The 23,910-nt window shown below is 37.6% G+C and overlaps 1 protein-coding gene across 35 annotated transcripts in view; it reads left to right on the forward strand.

Annotated features, from left to right (window-relative positions):
* The window catches only part of Adgrl3 (adhesion G protein-coupled receptor L3), a 754,357-nt gene that overhangs the window by 38,573 nt on the left and 691,874 nt on the right, over positions 1-23,910 (forward strand). For 31 of the 35 annotated variants that reach the window (XM_052735282.1, XM_052735248.1, XM_052735252.1 and 28 more), the window contains exon 2: positions 9,142-9,172. The exons of the other annotated variants lie outside the window; for them this stretch is intronic. The gene's annotated coding sequence lies outside the window, so the exon portion shown is untranslated. The remainder of the gene's footprint in view (positions 1-9,141; positions 9,173-23,910) is intronic. 35 annotated transcript variants of the gene reach the window in all.

A 23,910-nucleotide genomic window follows, 5' to 3' on the forward strand; every position in this document is an offset into this window, starting at 1 on the left:
CCATATTTTTTTTTAAAATAGCACATCTTTTCTGGTTATATGACTGGTTGCATGAAGCATGCTGTACAATATGGTGTGTTCTCTTTAGAAAGATATTACTATGTGCTGGACCTTCTGCACTGAAGGGTTGTGAGAATGAGGGCAACCCATCAACAGTGAGTTGAGCCCAGAACGAGTGAAGGGTAGATGGCACAGATATGTCAAGTTATCCTAAAGACCTCCTTTTCTAAGGGCTGGCGGCAGTAGTACCGCTCAGAATGAGACCTGTTTAGCTCAGATAATACAAAACAAATCCTAATCCTGTTGGTCACTGTTGGGAGACAAGTTGTCGGAGTATGGATGCTATTAGATATTTAATCCTGTTGGTTGACTCCTATCTGGTCCTATGTTTGACTTCCTCAATGCCAGTCTTCAGGGAGAGGACAGACTAGCAGATGGGGCCTCAGGTATTTTGGTCCTTGTGGTGATTATTTCTTATTGGAAATTAGTAAGTTCTCTCTTTATGCAAGTATTCTGTACTATGTGAGCTTGTGAATGATGAGTGTGTTTCTGAGTGATCCTAATTTTTTCTTAATATAATTGTTTCCTGTATTAATATCTTCAAGCATATCATGAGCTTTCTTCTTATGGAATGTGAACATGAGGCACCTTGTGTCTTTCTGTCTGTGATACATAAGATGGAAATGTATAACTCTCAAGATTTTCTTGTTTATTTGGTACTCTATGTAAGTATTTTTTCTATTAATGGTTGTTATCCTAATAAGAATTTCCAGTGTTTGTCTGAATGGAATAAAAATTTTGTGGGTGTGTATCAATGTTATGAAAACAAACTAGCTTTAATGGTTTCCAGCTCTCATAAGTAGAAGTCATTGTAAGATGTATAGACTCACGTTGTCACCCTTATTAACTTTAAGGAATGCAAAATAAATTTTACTAATAATTTTTGGAAATATAATTGTCATAAGAAGTTATTAGTCATTTCTTAATCCAATAAAGTGTATTGGAGCTAGATTTCGCAAGTATCCTATATATCAAAACTACTTGTCTGCATGAAAATAAGTCCTTATAGGTCTGAGTTTTCTATTTTAAATAAAGAAGAACATGAACTGACTTTGTATTAAAATATTATATTAATATATCTTTTTTGCATGTTAATTTTAAAATAAAATCTTACTTATTTGCAGTTATATTTCTCATAACTATTTATTTTAATATTTTTAATTTTTGTAGATCTATTTATTTTCTTTTTGCCTGTATGTATGTGTGTGTACTACATGCATATTTGGTTCCCACAGTGGGAAAGCATTGGATCCCTTGGAACTGGAGCTACAAATTATGGATAGTTGTGAGCCACCATGTCGGTGCTGGCAACCAAACCTTGGGCTTCTTCAGGAGCAACAAGTGTTCTTCATGGCTGAACCATCTTTCCAGCCCTTAATCTTTTATGCATTATTGGCTTTGCATCAAGAATTAAATTTACTTTTCATATAGTATTTTCTTTGAATACATGAATCATAAGCAGTTCTCTGAAATTGGAGGAAATCTTTCCATTATCAGTGTGTGTGTGTGTGTGTGTGTGTGTGTGTGTGTGTGTGTGTGTGTGTGTATTCATCATGACTGCAGGAAAAGTTAGATATTCTGTGTTTTCAATTTTAAGTAATTTAAGGTATTAAAATATTTTTGTCTTTTGATACCTTAAACTTTACATCCAAGTTTTAGTTTTTTGACATGAGTTTTCACTGGCCATTTATTTAGTGACAGGAAAGAAAGTTGTATTTTGCTACACAGAGGGGAGATTCCTGTTAGTCTTTCTCCTTCCACAGAAGGAATGACATTAATGTGACTAGAGAGACTACCACCAACATATCTGTGTCTTTGGTCTCTTATTGTCCTTGAACAATTCTGAAGCAGGTTTCTTTCTGTAGAACTGTGAAGCATCTTCTAGTCTCTACTTTGAATGGTCTGCATATTAGTAAAGACCATTAAAAATAGAACTATCAGCTTAAAGAAGCTAAAAACAGCTGGAGAATAATTAATACAACTGAGCTTTTCTGTAGTTATTAGTGTTCTGGAAATGGCTCACCAAGTTGCATTATCTATTTGAAAACTCTGCAATATCTATTTTTAAAATCTGGTCAGTAATCATATCTCTAGTGCATCAAATGTTTAACAAGCCCTCTTCAGGAGTCACATGATGTTGTGATTTTGTATATAAAGCCCATGTGTTGTCAAACAGTCATGGAAAGTCCTGGAACACAGAAAAATGTTTTCCTGGGTAACTTTTGCAATAGTGACTGTAGGCAACTGAGATGAATAACTGGACACTTGCTCTCTTGCAGCCCTAGGTTTGGGCTGTTACCCGTTCTTTGGAGGCCGACACTTCTTCCTTATAGCTGATTGATCTTGAGTTTTTCAAACTGATTAATGTTTTCATTTGAATGGTAATGCTGACTTTGCAGAAGATGTGATCTTTTAATTAGCAGATGCTGAGATTAGCATTAGGGCTGAGCAGTAATTAGCGTTTGTTCTTGTAGTACAGGAGCACAAACTGAGTACTGCAGCAGACACAGCTACTGTGCTCCTTGACAGTGGCTCTTTAGAATGTCTCTGTGAATCAAGTTAGAAATTACTGACACACTAATCACGTTGGGACTTAACATTTTAACAAATAATGGATCCACCCAACAGAAAAGAAATTTCACTTTCCTTGTGTTATCCATAAGTATGTAGAGATTCATTGGCAGAGTTTATCTAAATATTTTGTAACAGAATTAAACATTATTTTTGTGAAAGTGTGATGTTTTTAAATCTTTGTGTATAAGATTTAAATCTTTGTGTATAAGACTATGCATGTGAATATGTCTTGGAAAAATTTAAAACCATTACATATTTTGCTTCTATTAGTACCATCCATTCTATTTTGAGGATCAAACTAAAAGAGATGGCTCCAGTTATAGGTAGTAAAGAAAAAATTAAGAGTTGGAGGTTGGTTTCAAACAAATCTGGATGTTAATACTTGCAATGTCATATTTTAGGGGGAATTTCCTAACGGCTCAGTTTCAGTAACCTCATCTGTAAAATGAAGCTGGAAGAGAATTATTGTTAAGAGTGAAAAAGATATTTAACCAAAAGCATTCAATCCACGTTAATAATGAGTAGTGGTCACTGGTAAAAGTACTACATTCAATCATCAGTACTCATTGTCATAAATGTGCTATATTTAAAAGTTACAGAAAGTGATGCAGTATGTTTATTTCTCAAACAAAATGATTGTTGAACACCCACCGGTTACAGAGCATCGGAATGGGCCACATTTTGGACTATCTTGGAAGTGTCATAAACACACCAACTTGCTCTGCAGAAAGTTCTTGGTTCTACTTCTTGGTGGAAAGTCCTCCAAGAAATCCTGTGGAGAGGCTGGGTGTCCACTCAAAAACTGCCCCTGGGAAGTGTTTGCTATTGTTTTTGTTTTGTTTTCAGTGGTTTATGCAACAATGGGTAGGGGAACAAAGTCAAGTAGGAATGATGAAATATTCATACAGACCCAAGTCATTTTGTTCATGGACACAATGCAGGGTATATTTTTAGGACTCTGATAGTAGACAGAGGGCTGCTGCATAGATGCTAAACATGTGGCTGGCTGCTTAATGTGTATCAAACTACAACCTATGGAATTTTAGCCATTATTATTTAAAGAGTAAATTATTGCTGATCCCTAGAGCCTAGAGAGTCTTGGTCCTACATATAACTCCCTTCACCCCCATTCCATTGATGGCTACTAAAATAGCCCTAAAGTAAATGCATTTGCATTTGTTACTATGGATGCTGCTCTCCCAGGAGACAACAAACAGAACACTTCAAACTCTTGAGTGAACAGGATGATTGACTGTCTAAATCTCCATCTCCCTTGCTTGCTGCCTGCCCACTTACACATGAACAGAGCAAGACTAGCAAAATAAGTCAAAGTGAATTTCCAGGGAAGAAAAAGAGAAAAACAGTAAAGCCACAAGAAATACATTTTTTTTTCTTAAAAAAAGTATTAATGCTGTTGGAATGTAAGGAATTTTTAGCTTCAAAAGGAAATAGGATTTTTTTTTTCAGGGTATCGCTTTATTCTAAAACAGAAAAACAAACTACACTGAAGTAGAAGTGTTGTTACTTTAGAATTAGAAAATAGGTTCCTGAGGCAGAACCGGCTGTTTCATTTACACTCATCAGTCAGAATATCTGTTTGCTTGAGTGCTTCCTAGGAGACCACTTCAGTTTTCAGACCTAGCTAGTTAGGGTTGTTTTAGTCCATTTGTGCTACTATAGCCAAAATACATGAGACCGGCTCATTTATAAGTAATAGAAATTCCCTTTCACGGTTCTGGAAGCTGGGAAGGTCCAGAGATTATGTCTTTGGTGAGGGCTCCTCCTTGATTCCAGGACGATGACTGACAGCTTGTGTCCTGCTATGGCAGGGAACAAACACATCTGGCGAGAAAATAGAAAAGCAAAAATAGTCTGGCTACATCCTTCGAATCCTTTTATTGTGCTTCTTAGTAAGTTCTCGAGGGCTTGGTTTTCATATATTGAACAACACCTAAGACTCCCCTCAGGATTATCTCACCGGGTCTTAGGCTCTGATATAGAAGCTTAGGGAGTCGTGTATGTAAATAAAACCATAAAAGGCATGTTTTCCCGATTGATCTTGCAAGATTTTTGATCACACTTGTGTGTTTGCTTATCTTTTATTTGGTGATGCTAGGAACAGAAACCAAAGCCTCATTTTTAGCCAGTGAACACTGTGCCACTGAGTTACACCTGCAACCCTCCACAGGTCTGATAGAGAATGCCACCTACTTGTCAGGGTAAAGCTTCCTGGAATATATGTAAAACAGGACAGATGTTTAATATTACGTTTTTCTTACTCTATTAATATTTAAATAAGATCTAATATATATATACATATATATATACATATATATATATATGTATATATATATATATCCATTCCTCCAGGCCTCCCTTCCTCTTTCATTTTTTTTTTTTTTGATGACCGAGTGTCCATTCATCTCTTTTCTGCTTGTGTATGTGTGGCATATTCACGAGCGTGCACATGTCTGCATGTGCATCTGTGTGGGCCAGAGGTCACTATAAGGTACCTTCTCTTATCACTCTTCAATACATTATTTGGAACCAGGAGCACAGCAATTTGGTTAGACTAGCTGAAGAGAGAATCTCTTGGATCTGCCTTGTCTCTACTGCACAGCCCTGAGGTTCGCTAAAGAGGATTGCCTCTGGGAGAAGGGGGACCATGACTTCTGGCATGTCCACTGTGTTCCAGTGATTGGCCCCACACCTATGAGGACTCAAGTAGCACTAATTTGACTTGATGTGCTGTTTTACAGGAATAAAAAGGAGGGCAAGTAGGTGAAAGGGGCTGGGGAGATGGGAGTGAATCTGGGAAAAGTTAGAGGTAGAGTGGGAGTGAATATGATCACAATACATTGTGCAAAATTCTCAAAGAAATAATAAAAATGAACAATTGGTTAGTTTTGATGAACATGTAGGCCTGATGTTTTCAATGAGAATATGTGGTCCAGTAGAGTTTCCAGATCTTCAGTGATGAGCAAGGGTATTTTTAAAACCTTTATTAGGAAATTAGATGCCAGATAGATTCTTGAATTAGGCATCAATATATGGAACTACTTTCATCAGTGCCCTGCTTATATAGATTAATTTATAATTGACTTAGAATTGCTTTTTCAATTTTTATGTCTGATGTTGGAAAGAACGTGCTTTTAAACCGTGCTTTGCATATTTAGGTCTTATTGAATTTATAAGTTATTTAAAAACTGAGAATCTGAACTTCCAATTCGAAGTGATGAATTCTCACACTTATTCCCTTTAAATCTGAATCTTCTGTTGTCTTAGTAAAATCACTATCCCTTATTTAGAGCATTTTGTGTAGACTTCTAGGGAGTGCAAAATTGTAACTGGATAGTCCATGCATTCTTACTGTTTGGTTGTTATATTACTTTGCTTTGCTTACTGGTGTATTGTTTGGTAAAAATATACTACACATTGCATAGTGTATCTTGGAAATTACTACATTGTTCTGGTATTTGGCACAGTGTGTTTTGTGCAGTATATACTGGTCATGTAGTTACTTTCGTTCTATTATTCCTTGAACACAATTCTAAATGACCCAAGTGCTGTCTCTGCCTTCTGTCTCTGTCGTCCTGTTTATTTTCACCTTACTTCTTTAATGGCAAATGCTATTGGAGGCCTCTTTTGTTCCTTCACTTGTGATTCATTATAATCAGAACCTACACAAACTCTTGTCTTAACCCAGGGCACCATCTCTCACTCCAGCCTGTTTCCTGGGCAGCCATTATTCATCATTTTATTTGCTTGATTATCTGTTTAATATTTGACTCCCCGTGCCCATTGTAAGCTCAGTAAGGAGATGATTGTATCTATTATGGGGCACTGTTGTATATCTATTGCCCGCAGAGGACTAAGCATGTAGTTGGTGTTCAGTAAGTATGTGTTAAATGAGGTGAGCGAATATCTTTCAGACAGATTAAGTTGTGCTCCAGTGTTTTTTAAACACATCAGTGTTAATTGCCCAAAGGAAGCCTGGAAGCTGTGTGAGAGTTTCACAATTTTTAGAATTATTCCATTTTTCTTATATATCGATTTATATTTGAAACACAGGACACACATGATAACTTAAACAGGGACTATTGATCTTTAGGTAAGCTTGGCCTTAAGATTAATGTCTGAAACACCCCCCAAATCAAGGTCTGGTTGTGTCACCAAGGAGTTTTCCTGTGAGACAGTTGCATAAATTTTCGTGAACATTAGATTAGCAGTGCAGACAATAACACAGAAATTCCCAGTACACAAGTTCTCATTGCCTGAAGGCTGTTGGTGGTGAACAGTTTTCTCTGAACGGCTTAGGAATGTGCTGTTATTTTGTTGGGTAAACAGAATGTAGTGGGAGTTGGGAGTTTCATTTTCACAGACTGCCATGCTCTTAATACCTCATCAATACATTTGCGAATGTTAATATTTAGTTTAATATTAAAGTATATATCAATTTTCTGATTGAATTTGATAAAAAAATTTATGATTGAGTTATTGAAGAATTTATGCAAGGCAGTGTCCACAGGCATATTAGTCATGCATAACCCATGGTTTAAGGAGTCTGTTTTTAAGTTTGGCTGGAAAAGGACAAGTGGTATGAAAAGTTTGCAAATAGCATTAGGAATAAAGGGGGTAAACAGTTTTCAACAAGGTAATCCATTGAATAGTCACCAAAAGAGGTGATATGTGGGTGTCTATAGATAAACAAAGTTTCAGTAGGTGAATCGATAAGACACCTCTGTCCCTGTTGTATATTGGTATAATTGACTTTCAAACCAAATGGGGAGTAAGTAAAAGCATCCAATGATGATGAAACTAATTGATGTGTTACTAGTGAACCTCAGTCACAAACCCAGTGTAGACCTGAAGTCAACTGGCTTTCTATAGGGATCTCCTTCAAGAGTTAAATTTATACAGAACAAAAGCAAGAACACATCCAGATTATGTGTCTATTGACAATTTATCTCATTCTTCTGCTGAACTGAAGAATATTGACATCGGTGACAGACTGTCAAGGTCTGTCCACAGAGTAATCTTTCCTCTCCTAGGCAGTGATAACTAATGAACAAAGAGATCATCTACTGTTTTATTGCTCTTGGGAGAAGTCTGTGCATGGGAGAAGAATGTAGTTCTAGAAGTATCTATGAAGACAAGTGGCTTACATTTAAAATGAAAGATAAGTGATAGAATTAGAAATTTTAATTTCTAAAACTGACAAGTCATTAAAGCCTTATTTTATTTTGAGAGCAAACTATTTAATATCTAATTTTGGTCCTCTTCACAAACATTTCTGACTGTGGAAACTTTGACAAGTAATATTAAAAGGCTATTGTGTCTAATTTTTTTTGAGTGAAACCCAAGGTTGATTTTAACATTGTCATTATAAAATCAGTTAAAGGATATTGTTTCCCTATGCAATCTAATAAAGCTAACCACATTATTTGGACTGATTTTACTCAGCTTAACTTTACTACTGAAATAACCTAGTCAATTACTGTCCTTGGATTTATTAACTTTTTTCTCAACAGTAAGCTAAATTTATATTGCATTTTAAACATACCATTAATTGACAGAATGCAAAGACCAGGATCATTTATTACCATTAGATCTACTTAACTTTCCCAGCCTGTCATATTTTATAGAATGAAAGTTTGTGGGTTATGGAGTTCAGTTTGAGACCTTTATCTGTGAAAGTTTAATAGCCGACTCCAGTAAACAGTGATTTATTATAGTAGTAAATATGATTAAAGGGGAGGAATTGTTTTCTATTGATCCAACAGTAGAGTAGTGGGGATTAAGCTTGTATATCAGGTCATCTACTCTCTGCCGATATTTTACTTCTAAAAATGTTTTGTTTTTATAAATACCCATTTGATAGAACCTAAGTAAGTGTTATTTGGACAAAATCATGGGCAACATGCAGATTTTTTTCTTTCTTCTTCTTTTTTTTAAAGAGGATCTACATTACTATAAAACAACAGATATATGCATGCGTAAATATATGGATTTTATGCTCTCCTATGTGAGTTTGAATTTCTGGTAATGAGAAAACTAAACTAGCATTGAATCAGGTTGTTGTGCAGTGAAAGAATAAAATACAACCAGTTCTGGCTTGATCCGAGTGGCTGTCCCCTGAGTTAGGTAACTGGAGACATACGGATGGAATCAGCCTCCCATTCAAGCAGAGTGTCTTTCGGGGTGGAACTTCTGCACTATGGCAGAAAGAGGATAGGGTCTGAACAGTAGCCAACAGTGATGGGCACAGTGATAATCTTTACCCGTGCATGCATGTGTGCTGTGGTCACAGGGCTGTTCTGATTTCTGTGTCTCTCTCTGCTTTCCAGTTCTTTCTTCCTCCACTCATGTTTGCCTAGTGTCTTTTAAGCTCAGTGTTTTTTGTTTTTTGTTTTTTTTTTGTGAACTAATTTGTTTAGAGGTGAATGAAGAGTTTACTAAATAGGGCATTCTCCACATAATCTTTTCCTTTTCCTTGCTCTTCTGCAGATGCCGATTTGAAGAACTGCCCTGAAAACTGGTGAGTGGGTTGTGCCGTGCCCAATGAAGACGTGGTGGCATCTTGGGCATTGTGTTTCTCCCTTTTCTCCTTCTCGGTGCCTCTTCTATCTGCAGCACATTCAGTTTTGCTCTTTCCTTTGGCTTCCTCTGACACTCTGTCAAGGACAGTGGAAGAAAAATCAGAGAGACGTGTAGATCAGTGCTATTACACATGTAAGGGTTTTAGCCTCCGCTGAACCTTGAGTGCTACTCAGCAAATCCTTCCTGTCTCCCTGTCTGCTCCCTTTCTCATCTATCATGTTCTTTGTGTTTGCATGTGCTGTTCTTTTCCTGAAATGCACTTTTAAAAGGTTTTTATAGATGAAGCCTACTCATCCTTCAACTCAGGACTGGCTTTTACCTCAGTTTACTAAGCTTTGTTGTCTGCCTCTTGCTCCTCCATGTCTTGCCCTGGCATTATTTCCAGCACAGTGAGTTTCTTCCTTTGGGCTGGTTTTGTGCACCATAACCAGTGTTGTCGTTAGGTTAGGCATTACATGAAATGACCAAAGGCCATGTCCATGCTTCTCAAATTGTTTCTTTGTTAATTGTATGGCACATGGTTAATGTTATGCTGGATTCGCTAAGTCAATCCAGTGCCTGTAAAAATGTCATTCACAAAACGCTTCCTGCTAGAGGAACTATCTTAAAATTTGCCACAATGCCTTCCTGTTCATAATGATCGTACTTTATTTTGAACACATCCTCAAACTGTGATAGCATTAAGTGGCAGACAGATGGGGGAGTGAGGACAGAGTTCAAATGATAATTTGCTTCCTTGCTTTCTGATAGGGTAGTAAACACCTTCTAGAACATATCTTTATTTTTTGAAAAGAGATTTCAGGTTTACAGGATTCCGTAATATCTGCAAGTAGTTCAGCCACCATTTGTTAGCATCTGTATATTGTCACTCATGAACTTTCTCTGTGTTTCTTTCCCACTTTTATCACATCTTTTAATGTTACTGTCTTTTGCCTCCTGACTATGGATATCTCATACATAAAATCTACAATGCTGGTAATACTTATTTTCATCACCTACTTGCCAGCTGTTCGGACAACAGCTGACTTTTCTTCAGTAGTAAAAGGGTGGAGCCCTTGAGTTGGTTTACAGCTGCTAAGAGCTTCTGATTCTGCTCCCTCATTGCCTTGAAAACCCAAGTCCCTTATTACGTAAAATAGCCCAGCTGCTCTCTGGTTTTTAACAGGTGATGGGGAAGAGTTCTTGATAGAATAGTGAATAATCGTACCAATTATAGGGGAGGCTTGGTGGTAGCGGACAGCTTATATCAGATATCAGGAGTGAGTTTAACCATTGTTATGTTTCCATATATTAAGGATCATTAATTGGTGTTTTTATTTAAAATAAAACCCACAAAGTTGAAGAGCTGCTTGTTGGTGTGTGGGCAGGTTGGCTCGGTTTCATCATACATTTCTATTTACGTATGTATTTCTTTTGGAACTTGATATAATTGACTTTAAAACAGCTCAGTCAAATGCAGATTTGATCCTACTTTATCCAGTACAAAAGAGACTTACTGTTCCCTAACTAGGAATTATATAGCTATCATTTAACCCACTTTATAACCCATTTTACTATATAGCATTACTTTTTCCTAATTGAGATTTCAATGTGTGTTTATATGACTGCTCATGGTTCAAAGTAGAAATTAGTTCTTTTCACTATTAATAGAGTTACTGATAGTACAGCACCAGCATTCATCATATGCTTTTGGGGAAGGTATTCTTCATTGTATATAATGCAGCACAAATTTAAAATGCTTACTACATTAATATATTGCCTTTCAAACTAATAATATATATCATAATATAATGGTGTGAGATTTCCTTTATAGAAGGAAGACACTTGAATTTATTTCTGTATATATATTTAAGAAAATTTCTCATAAAAATATATGCTTCCAGTGCATAATAAATAACCACTTTTTAAAGCTAAATTGATCTAGCCATTAATTTGGCACCTATTTTCGAGTTCTCAGAATATGTCAGCTATGAGCTACATCATGAGGACACAGTAGTGACCACAGCACATGAAGAGATGTTCTGTGGCAGCTCAATGATACTTTCATAAATAGATGTCTTGAGTGCTTTCCTAAGTGCACACCAAGATGTATTTGTGTGATGATATGTGTAGCATAGCTTCTATAAACATGTTCCATTCTTTTCTTAAAGTTCCAGAGGCACTCAGCATTTTAACAAAGTAATTGTAACTCTTGGGTCAATAAATGATCTGTATCAGTTGAGAGGGGAGCTAAAAATTATTCAAAAGGTGATTCTCATCTATTGTCGCAATCTGAAGTTGCTTTTTCAGAATTATATTGAAACAGTCACTCTTTTCAGGGTATTTTGAACCTGCTGTACAGTCTTCCAAGTCAACCACAGAAGGACATTTGTGTATCGTCATTTTATATATCTTAGCATTTTATATTTCTCAATGTATAGCAAAATCTAAATGCACTCCCTTAACACCTATATAATTTGGGTTTCCTTATAATTTTTCTTCGATAGTAAGTACAATGATATCAAAAGTCTGAATGAACACTAATATCCCTCAAGTCAGGGACAATAATAGAAGGACAATATATTATAGTGTCTATTGAAGTTAGATATTTCTTCTCTGTATAGCTGAGGAAATCTGAAGTTCATGCACGGTGAGTGGTCCCCTAATACCTTACCCTAGCAGAATTTCTAAGGAGGCCTGCTGTCTTTAGAACAGCATTGGAATCTTTCCATCCTGTTATCATTTCTCTCCGGATTTAAACACAGTCACTGAGCTAGTTGTTAGGAGAACTGGACTGTCCAAATCATTGTTTAAACTTTATGTGTTGGAGGAGGTAGCCGTGAGGTGGCTTTAGCAGGTAAAGATGCTTGCAGCCAAACCTGACGGCCTGAGTTCAATCCCTCAGAACCACAAACTGGACGAGAACCAACTCCTGCAAGTCATCCTCTGACTGCTGCGTGACTCTGTGGCACATGTGTGCATACATGTGCACCCACACAAATACTTAGTGAATAGATATAATTTTTAAATTAAAATAAAACATAGGAAACACCAGGTTTATCCTTGCAATTGTTTCCTTCATCAGAGACTTAATAAGAAAGGAGCCAATGTCAGACATGTTTCAATTCATAGTATTTTAAAGGAGTGTAAAATTGTTCTATACAAAACAGACTGGACTGTGTTTTGGAGAAGTTTAAGCTATAGACAGACTTCGACAGGAAGACTGTGGCTCCTGGATCCGAAGCCCTTTGAATGGTTTGGTGTGCGAGTTCTCCTGTGTGTGCAGGACAGCGTGGCTCACTGAGCTGAATCCTTCTCATTTGCCCATCTCTGTGCGTTAGCAGTTAGAGAAAGTGCTGTTGTGCAGTAAGTTTTTTTTGCCACTCTTATAGATTTTCAGATTACTTTCTAAAGCAGACTCATGGTGAGTTGTTGAAATGCTTCATTTCAGAGAGTTGCATGTGACCAGGCATGCCTTAAATTGAAAAGTTAAATTAAATTACTGCTTATGTAACATTTCTTTCCAGCACTGAATCTAATGTCTATTACTTCCTGAGCACTCATCAGTGATTATATTTCCACCGTCTTAGTCCATTTATCGTTTCTTGAAGGTAGTTTAAGAAACAAATTTCACTACTGTTTTGTAATCAGTTTGACTTAACAGAAAATGTTGCGCTAATATTAAACCATCAATTGTCTTTTGGTGGGATTTGATAAGAATCAAAACTTGATACGGCATGATTTGTTTGTAGGTCCACCAGGCAAGGTATTTATAATGGTTCTCAGCTACAATACTGAGTCCAAATCTTAAGTACTCTTGTTATTTGGACAACTTAAATTAGCTATTTTGTGTTTGTCTAAAAATAATCTTTCTTCTTTGAGATGCCAACCAGTTATTCATCTGAAAGTACACCTAATCAGTTTCAAAGAGAAGACAAAGAAAGCCTGAGCCCGTTTTGAACATTATTCCTCCTCGAAATGTTCTGAGGACTGGAATTTATTTCACAGTTGCAGCTAAGCAGGCTTCTGGGCTGAAAGGAAGGGGATGAATAGTGTCTAAATCTACTTTAGAAGAGAGCTTGTTTATCGAGCTCCACCTCATTTTCTTTTATCTGTCACTGTGTAAATAATAGGTAGAATTTCTTGGTTCATTGTATTGTACGTGCACAGCATACAGCTTAGCATCAGCGAACTGTAGCGATCTCCATTCTTCCTCAGCTTTTCTATTTTTTCTGTGCTCCCTTGCCCATCTCACCTTGCCTGCAGTATGATCCAATTAGCGTTATGTACTTTGAGCCATGAGTTTCCTCATGTCTGTCTCCACATTTACACATTCATTCTGGAATTACACAATTCATTCTGGACATATGGGTTTCTTTGGGGATGAGATAAGGTGAAGTTTGCTATTAGGTAGGTATAAATACAACTTTTTGGAGCTTTGAATATTTTGGTCAGTTTTTTACCCTGTTAAATACATTCATGAGGTTTAATTGTATCTCATTGGCATTTACCAAAAATGCAAACACATTAAGGAATTAAATAGCATGGAAATGTATTTCTGTCTTTTGGAAAAGGAGGTTCTGTCGTGAACAGTTTGCGGCTCTGTGCTGTAGCCATGATCCTAAGAGACTCATACTCTGGTCTCTCCTCTTTCTTCAACATCTTTTCCTTGACTTTCGTTTTCAGCATCATATGGTAGCTTCTGGTGTGGTAGCTGTCTCCTGTGCAGTCCAGATTGCAGGAAGGAAGCAAAACAGAGAGGAAAAGGGAGTGTGTTTTCCAGCTGAATCAGCACCTCCCAGGAAATTCTGTGCAACACTTAAGATGATTAGCTTGGACTTCCTAATACAGCCCCACCTACTAAATGGGAGAGTGGAAGGTGTTCCTCTAGAGAGGGTGTTGTCCATTAGATAACAAAAAGCGGGTGTTGGTTATAGTCAGTTAATTAGCAATTGTGCTCCTTGCTCAAGCACTTGATGAGTTCTTTGGGGGAAAGGTTAGGTCCAGTTTCCAATCCTGGTCCTTGCTCCTGAGCTTGAAGACTACTAATCTGATTCCTGTTTCCTTATCTTTCAAATGGACAAAACAACAACATCTTCTTCCTGGTTAGTGTATGAGGATTTAGGAAGATAGCAGTGGTTGCTTTAAAATACTTTGTTTATTATTAGGACAAGAAACTGGCAGAAGTTTCAAGTCTGCATCTTAACTCGGATACACGTTATTTTGTGAACTTCTACTTTAGCCTCTGACAGGGGCTTTGTTTTGCAAATGGTACCTCTGTGCCTTGTCTCTGGTCTGTAATGCTTCATATTGCATTGTAGTCATTTTTTTTTTCTTCAAGTCATATGCACAACTGAGAACAGGGTATTCATTGTTCTTTGACCTGGAGAAAGCTTTGACAAAGGGATGATTAATGTCACTGAAACAGTCATTGTAAATAAAGGAGCAGCATGCTGTCTAGGAAAGAGTCACGGGACCTTGGACAAGTGGTAGGACCATGGTGTCTTTGTTGAAGGAGCAATTCCGTTGGCTAATCTGAGGTCCTTCATCCTTCTAACAGAGTATGATTATAGCCCTCTTCACCCCAGCACTTTCGTGTGCTCATCACTGTTTTTTTTGCTGTTTGCCATCTTTATATGTAGACTGATAGGTGGTGACATGGTGGCTTTGGTGGTGCTGTTACAATGTATACCATCTGTTTCTGCTGCCTGAGATTTTTATTTGTCTTTCTTTTAAGAATGGCAGGTTATTCAGGTGTAACCACTTCTAGTAGATGATCCAGACAGTAAGAGAGTTTAGTGATACAGTAACACAGTTGGGCATGCACATTTGTTTCTTCCACATGGGCAGTATGTTACTAATATTAGAGTTCCCCAATGTAACTCCAAGAAGATCCTGATTCTGATATTCCTTACCTTTATCCCTGAGGCAAAGGTGGGCACATACTCTTGCAAGGGCTTAGTGTTCTTATCTATAAAATAGGAACATTAACAATGCCTGTTTTGTAGGGTATATAGATATCAGACATGTGAAGTGTTAATAGTATATCTGGCAGATATAAGTGTGCCATTCTGCTACTGCTGCTGTTATTATTGTAGAAATGTGCCTAGGAAAGTAAAGCAATCATGTTTTTACCTGTTGCTTCATAACAAAGAATCCCAAATTTCATGGGTGACACAGCACACATGTTATTATGTTTTGTAGCATGTGTGTAGAATTACAACTATGAAGGACTTGCCATTCTGCAATGATAGGGCTGGGAGCTGGTGGCCAATGTGCTTGTGTGCTTTAGAGTTCTGGGTTTTGACATCTTCTGGAGGTTCCTTTATCCACATGCTTGTCTCTGGGATGTGTTGATGTAAGGACCATGCCCAGGTTGAGCTGATTAGAGTACAGACATGAGGTCTCTCCATGTGGTTTGGAGTTCTCCCAGCTTAACAGCTGTGTTTGGAAGAGGAAACATTTAGAGAGCTGTCATTCCAGGTGACCACAGGAAAACTGAACGGTATTTGATGAATTCTTTTCAGAAGACCCATAGCATCATTTCTGCCATATTTTCTTTATTGGAGCATTCAGGTTCCTGCTGATGGAATCAGAGGAGAACACAAAAGTTCTAAGGAGTTCATAAGGAGACTCCAGTGTGAGCCACTTGGGATATATAAAGGTCCTACTCCTGCTCGTTGCAGAAGAATGAATGGAATAAATCCCACATAATTTGAACTTTTTCCTATAAATTACTTTGAAAAATATCCACTATCCTGTGTTCATCTGGTATAGGCAAGAAGTTAAGTCATTACTGAGAGGCATAATATCAATACAACTTTTAGACTTATTAATCTCAGGAATGTACACACTCAGATCTAGGATTGTTACTGTTATTTTTAACTTGAAAAGTTATTGAAGGTCTCATGGGGAAGCAGCTTTAGTTTTCACTAACGCACATTTCTTTTCCTAAGGTTTTAAGGAAGAATAAGTTGCCTATTTTTAAAGTATGTAGTATACAACCAGACAGTCAAGTCCATTACAAAATGTTCATTAACTTTTTAAGAAGCTTTAAACATTTTTTAAAAGCTGTAAGGAATGAGAGAAAGCATGCTATTCTTGTCACTATATTTACTGACAGTTCATCACTACAAATGTTTTCTCTAAGGATGTGAAAAACAAAAGGAATTTTGACACATTTGTTTTATTTTTGATGTATTTCTTTTAATGCCAAATTCACTATAAAGAAATATTTAAGGGATTTAAATTTTCGTATGACTGTGATTGACTGTTCTTAAGTTCTGTTTAAGGGTAAGGGTTGTAGTTGTAATTCTATTCAGATGTGAGTGCCTCATTAATTTTTCAAATTGATCCTTGTTATTTATTTGGATGCTACAGCATATCATCAAACCCAGTTAATAGCTCACTTGTTCACTCTGTGTTCTAGATGTTTCCTACTGGGATTTCAGTTGTCTCAAAACTTCAAGCTAATTACCTTCATGGATGGAGTTACTGATAGTTTTGATAGTTTTGAAACAGCCCTGATATTATAGCACCAAAAGGTTTATTAAAAACTCATTGAAAACAAGAACAAAAGGCAGTGTATTCATTTGTAGATGGTACTCACTTCTGAGGTTGTTATCTCCCTCTCCCATGTTAACGAAGGTTAGAACACAGTTGTTTGAATAACATGCTGAATTCTGGTTTTTTATTAACTACTGTCGGAATCAAGTGACCTCACACTGGAGCATCTTGCATGAATAGGCGTCTAAACGTGTTCTGAATAGCCAGGGTAAACTTGCCTTTTCGGGGTGCATTTCCACATGGAAGGAGGTGAGGACATGGAGGTGGAAGCGCTTCACACATATTTCTTCAGTTACACATTTCAGTCGGAACCCCTTCCACCAAAATTTCTGTGAGTAGCTTTGTAAATCATTGGAGAATCTCACTGGTTTCTCAAAAGCCACCCAGACCTTCAGCCAGGAATCTACAGGTAATTGTTTCTGGATGTTTGTCTAAAGATGATTGGCAAAAAATTTGTTCTTCCTTGGCAGTCTAAACCTGCCAGAATTTTGCCAGTGTAGCAAAAATTATGTGAATGATTCTGACGCATGCACAAGACTTTATTTTTCTTGTTTTGTGGAGCTGGATTTCCCAAAATGCGAAGATTCGGTGTTTATTTGGTTCTTACTTTTGTCTTTGCACTATGAATAGCACATTCATTATCTGGCTCCCTGACTGTCTCAAACCTCATGGGTGTTTACTCTGTCTACTCATTGGGGGTAAGTAACTAGTGTCGTCTCTCCAGTGGTGAACATGATACTCATTTGCTGGGGAAAAAGACAGGAAAATCTTTGCACCAAAGATTTAATTCCAAGAGGGACTATTGTTTCATTTCCAAATAGGCCAGGGAATATTTTGTCTCTAGGTTCCCCATGAGTATTCATTAAAGCTTCCTGACTGGGCTGCAGGGTTGAGAGCCAAGAGAATGGAGAAGAGTCTTAGTTTTTGATGGCAGAACAGTGTTCATATGCTCATTTCACTCATATATATGTGTGCCTTTAGATTGAATAAATACACAGGCCCTTCCTGATCAATACCACTAGGCTTATAGATTGCTCAATTTATTAAAGAATCATTTAATAATTTATAATTAAGATGAGGTTTGAAAATTTACCTTTAAATTCATAATTTCTTACATCTGTTAGAGTTGAACCAGTTAGTCTCCAAGGACTTTTGTAGCTCAAGATCGCTGTGATTCTGTGATGGAATACTTTTCTAAAATTAAGCTTCTAATTCTGTTTGTAACCTCGCACAATTCAGAATGCAAGCAGTGTTGTTATCAGAGTGTAGTGAAAACTCTTGAGAGATATCATCGATATTAGTGGTTTCAAAAGGAGAGTTCTTCTACCTTCAGCCCTTCCTGTTTCAACCACTGTTCAACCTCATGGTACCTTCCCCAGCTGCAGGCAAGCACTTACATTCAGAATCTTTGAATGAAGTCCCAGTGAAGAAAATGTTGACAGAATCACCTTTCACTCTCATTCTAGAGGAGGGCCAGTCTGCCCTTTGATATTGGTGAAACTAGACTCTCACATTTTAAAGCCTCAAGTATGTGCCCTTGATTACTGAGGTAGCTACTGTACTCCTGTCTCCAGATCCCAAGACTGTGTCTTAGAAACCAGAAACACACAGTTTTTCTATGAAACATTTCAACTATTTAATGCTATCTGTCAATATTTTAGAATTTGAATAAGAGAGAGAGAAGAAAAGAGAAGGAAAAAGTGAGAAAGGGAGAGGAAACAGAGACAGGAACACACACACAGGGAGAGGGGAAGGGGGAAGGGGGAGGGGGGAAGAGGGGGGAGGGAGAGAGCGAGAGAGGAAGAGAGAGAGAGAGAGAGAGAGAGAGAGAGAGAGAGAGAGAGAGAGAGAGAGAGAGAGAGAGCCAGAGTCATTCTCCTGATCCTTTGCTGCCCAGGATATTCAGTTTTGAATCATTGAATTGTTCCCTGGTACAGCTCCCACCCCTTGGGGATTTCCACTTACTCTGAACTGCAGAGTTATACAAGTATGAACATGCCAGGAAACTATAACTATTCTTGGATTTTGACAAAAGTCTCTTAGTAGTTAAGCAGCCGCTATCATGCTTTTTAAGTTCATGAACTAATTTTTATCTCCTGAACCAACATCAAATTGATAGGCATCCAAAATTAATTTATCTCCTGGTCATCCACTCACCTGCCACTCCTCACCTTGCAAGTTTTGCTGTGAAACTCTGTCTGGTCAGAAATTTATTATTCTACTGCTTCAGGCTCTAGAGTGATAGGATTGTAGCAGTGTACCATCGTGTCCAACAGCACTCTTCTGTTTTGCCAGCAAATCACATTTCATCTGTAAAAATCCCTCCTTCCTTCTTCCCCTCCATCACGCCTCCCTCCATCCGTCCTCCCCCCACCCCTTTCCTAGCCTTGTTCCTGCTCTTGACACAACGTTTGGTCCTATTACAGGTGTTATGGTAGCCATGGAGATGTGAAAAATGCTTACCTTGGTGGGAAGACGCAAAGGGATCTGTAACCCCATTGAAGCCATATGCTAGACCCTAAATACCTTCCTCTTGATCTCATTATCTAAAGGTTGCAGTACCTACCCATAGCTCTACTCTCACAACAGGCCTAGAAGTCAATAAATGAACTTTGGCAAATACTCCACATACAAAGTCTAACACAGTGGTTCATAACCTATGGGTTCCCTTTCATAGGGGTCACATATCAAATATCCTGCATATCAGATATTTACATTATGATTCATGATTCACAACAGTAGCAAAATGATAGTTATGAAGTGGCAACGACATAATTTTATGGTTGGGGTCAGCGCCACCTGAGGAACTGTTTTAAAGGGTCACAGGATTAGGAAGGTTGAGAACCACTGCTCTACCACATCTGATTTGATTTCTGTGTCTTCCATTTCACAGACAACATTGTCATAGACGATCTTGCTGATTGTTGAACCTAGGGGGACTTTATCTTCCTTATTCTCTTGTTATATGTATCTGATGGGTTTGGAAAAGTTAGAATTGTCCTTACTGATAACTTTTTAATTTTATATTCTGAGGGAGAGATGAAAATTGTTTTACTGTTTTTTCATAGATGTCTGTTAGACATATTTACTTTTCCATCAGCATTACTGTTGTAAGGAGGAATAGTGAAGGGGATTAGATGGCCTGATTACGTGCATGATAATCTTAAATTTAATCTTAACTCAGAAGTGTCACTCATTATCCTAATGCTGTGCATCTCTTATTACTTCATTTGAATTAACTGGTGGTTTGTGAAACCCAAGGTAGCACATAGCAAGCTATAATTTCTTTCTTAGAATTGTACAAACCTTCCCCTGGTACGTTGTTATAGAAGCTTTTAAGACTAGAATGCAAACCCTTTACAGGTAATTTGAAGACTTGGCTACTCTCTCTTTTTGCAGGTTGAAAATGTGGTTGTCTGAGCCACCCTGCATTCATTCTTTCTACTCTCCCTCAGTCTTTTTGTACTTTCAAGGACTAACTTTAATGGTTGGATCTCTTTTGTATTTCCTTAGAAAATTTGTCCAGTGGATAGGAATACTTTTTTCTTCTAACTTACTTTTTTGTGTATGTTGTTATTCAGGTGGTCATTGTCTTTGCATGAGACAGTGTAACTGCCTTTTTATGCTTTGTGTTATCTTACGTTGTTAAATCATTACTCTCAGAATGCTTGCCTCTCCTTTATTATGCATACATTTGACCATTGCATTAGGCTCTAGTATCGTTTCTATTTTTTTAAATTTAGCTGGGAGAGAATTTGGTAGTAAATTCAGAACTGACTACATTTTCAGAAAACTAAGAGGGTTTTCCTTTTTTGCACTAGTACTAAAAATTACCATCTTTTCCCCCCTCATACATGAGCCAATAAAAGTGTTAGGCTTTTTTTTTTTCCAGTGTTAGGCATTTTTAAGAATACCATTTAAATCTTTTCAAGGATTGGCTTTTTTATTTTTTGTATTAAATATTATGATTTAGTAAATAAAAAATTCACATGGAAGGCAGCATTCTTCTTTTGCTTAGCCAAAGATTCACTTTATGTTAATATTTCCAATCCATTAAATACAGTCTTGAAATCAGCTGGGTTTATAAATTCTGAGGAAGACAGAGGACATCAAAGATTAAAGTCACACTTTAAACATGCAAAACCAGTTAAATGTGAAGCATATTTGACTGCTTGTAGTCTCATATTCTGTCATTTTTATTTATGGATAAAGAATTTGCCTTTGGAAAACAAAATTCAATATTACTATGACAAAGAGTATAACATTTTGGTTCCCCCATTTCTTATGCTTGAGGTCTCTTCTACACACATAAACACACCACACACACACACACACACACACACACACACACACACACACACACCACACACATACAGACACACCACACATACTCACCACACACACATACTACATACCACACATACACAGCACACACACACCACATACACACACCACACGCACGCACACACACACCACACACACAACATATACACACACACACCACATACACCACACATACCACAAACACCACACACCACACACATACCACATACACACCATGCACAAACACACCACACAACACATACACACACACCACAAACACCACACACCCCCCACCCCCCACACAAACACCACATACTCACCACACACACACATCACACACATACTGCTCGCGCGCGCACACACACACACACACACACACACACACACACACACATACACCACAAACTTCAGCATCAGTCAACACATGGAAATTTATAATACCATATTTTGAAGCTGAGTATGAAAATGTCATGAAAAAATCTTAATGTATATTCCATAAATCCAATGACAAATTTCCCTGATAGTTCTTAGAAGCACGTTCATTGTCAAATACATTCATTGCTTTATTTCCCTTTCCAATATCTTGAATTCCTGAGGATTAAGATGTAGTATTTTTATTAAATCCATATTCCAAAGTTGGTCACTGATACACGTTCCCTCCTGTGACTAATATCGTTGTATTCTATGATAGATCACGATGTCAAGAAACTGACCTTATTCCAACACTTAACTGTATAGGACAAAAACCTTGTTACTTCCAAGTTTGGGGGAGAAAAAGGGAAACAATGATTTAAAACAATAGCTTGAGTATTTGTGGTTTCTAACTAGTGCTGTGTGTCATTGCGTTTTTCAAACCATCCTTTGGTAACAAGTGTATGCTGTTACGGACAGGTGAGATCATTAAGTTCATGAAGCAGATATCAGTTAAAAAATAAAATTTTCTAGGCAGTTGGTATAGTGAACAGGGTAGTAGAGGAAAAGTATACTCTGGGTGGCACTTTTGGGAGAAAAAAGACAAGTATTAAAATTTAATTCCCCCCAAAATATTTAAATCCCTCATAAGTTCACTATGCCTTTTAACATTGAAACAAAAGTCAGTCAAAACATGATCATGTTATTATATTATCATCACCTTATATGAACTTTAAAATAAAAGGTTTTTGTAGCTAGAGTTTTCCTGCCTGGCCCACAGTCAGGGCAAATCTCTCTCACCTGCCAGTCCCACAGCCGTCAGACCCGACCAAGTAAACACAGAGACTTGTATTGGTTTCAAACTGTATGGCCATGGCAGGCTTCTTGCTAACTGTTCTTTCAGCTTAAATTAATCCATTTTTATAAATCTATACCTTGCCACATGGCTCGTGGCTTACCGGCATCTTCACATGCTGTTTCTCATCGTGGCGGCTGGCAGTGTCTCTCTGACTCAGCCTTCCACTTCCCAGCTTTATTCTCCTCCTTGTCCCGCCTACACTTCCTGCCTAGCCAATGGCCAATCAGTGTTTTAATTATTGACTAATCAGCAACACATTTGACATACAGAACATCCCACAGCACTTCCCCCCTTTTTTTTAAAAAAAAAAAGGAAGGTTTTAACCTTAACAAAGTAAAATTACATATAATTTGGGAATTTGGGTGTAGCTTCTCTTACTACTTCCTGCTGGAGGGGGGCGCTGTATCTTATGGGGAAACAAAGAAAATTTTAGGATTATGGAATAGTCCATGAGGCTGTATCGTCTGAGCCAGATGCCTTCAAACCGTTCTGGATGTTGGATCATCTGGGCCATGGTGTCATCGGAGACCTTTCAGGGGGTCTTGGCTGGTCAAACCTGATGTATCTTAATCTGGAACAAATCCATAGCCTCTGGATTTCTGTGGAAACAAAAGCAGAGTCTCCTTTCCAAAGTAACATATCCTTATATTCAAATTTTGAAGTCAAGATACCTTTAAAATATACATTTTGGCGTAACTCAACAGCTTTTACAATGAAATGTTTTTCTGCAGTTAAAAGTCCCAAAGACAAGACAATGCAGATTCTCTGTGTAATATCCATTTTTACGTGGCTTATTTTTTATACTACCTTTACTGTCTCTTTAAAGACTTTATTTTTTAAAACTATGTATTTGTTTCTATAACTCTATATATCACCTTTTTTGTCTCTTTTAAGCCTACGTATATTTTACACATATTGTAAACTATTACATCTGAATCTGTCTTATTGTGAATCTATTGCCTTAAACTGCAGCAGCTGTAGCTGCTGGCTCCACCCACCTTAGCTTCCCAACATGGCATTTTCCACCAGCTCTGGGAGCTATCGTGGGTCTCTATGCTTTTATCCAAGCAGCGTGTAGCCCAGAAACCTCTTTTTTTTTTTTGTTTTGTACCTGCAAAGGCTAAATCCACAATGTAGCTTAATGTGCCACTTGCAGAGGCCTCATTCCTGCCATACAGCATGTCGAACATGCACACCAGGAACCCACAAGTAGCTCAAACCAGCAGCTGCTGCTCATTTGAGAGAGACAATTAGGAACTGTTTTTAGCTCCATTTTAGAATCTTTTTTTCTCAGTTTTTAGGTGGAAACTCTTGCCACCACGTTGGACGCCATTTGTAGCTAGAGTTTTCCTGCCTGGCCCACAGTCAGGGCAAATCTCTCTCACCTGCCAGTCCCACAGCCGTCAGACCCGACCAAGTAAACACAGAGACTTGTATTGGTTTCAAACTGTATGGCCATGGCAGGCTTCTTGCTAACTGTTCTTTCAGCTTAAATTAATCCATTTTTATAAATCTATACCTTGCCACATGGCTCGTGG

The sequence above is a fragment of the Peromyscus californicus genome, unplaced genomic scaffold, assembly GCF_007827085.1.
Source record: "Peromyscus californicus insignis strain IS unplaced genomic scaffold, ASM782708v3 Scaffold_13__1_contigs__length_99412109, whole genome shotgun sequence".
NCBI classification, from domain to species: Eukaryota; Metazoa; Chordata; class Mammalia; order Rodentia; family Cricetidae; genus Peromyscus; species Peromyscus californicus.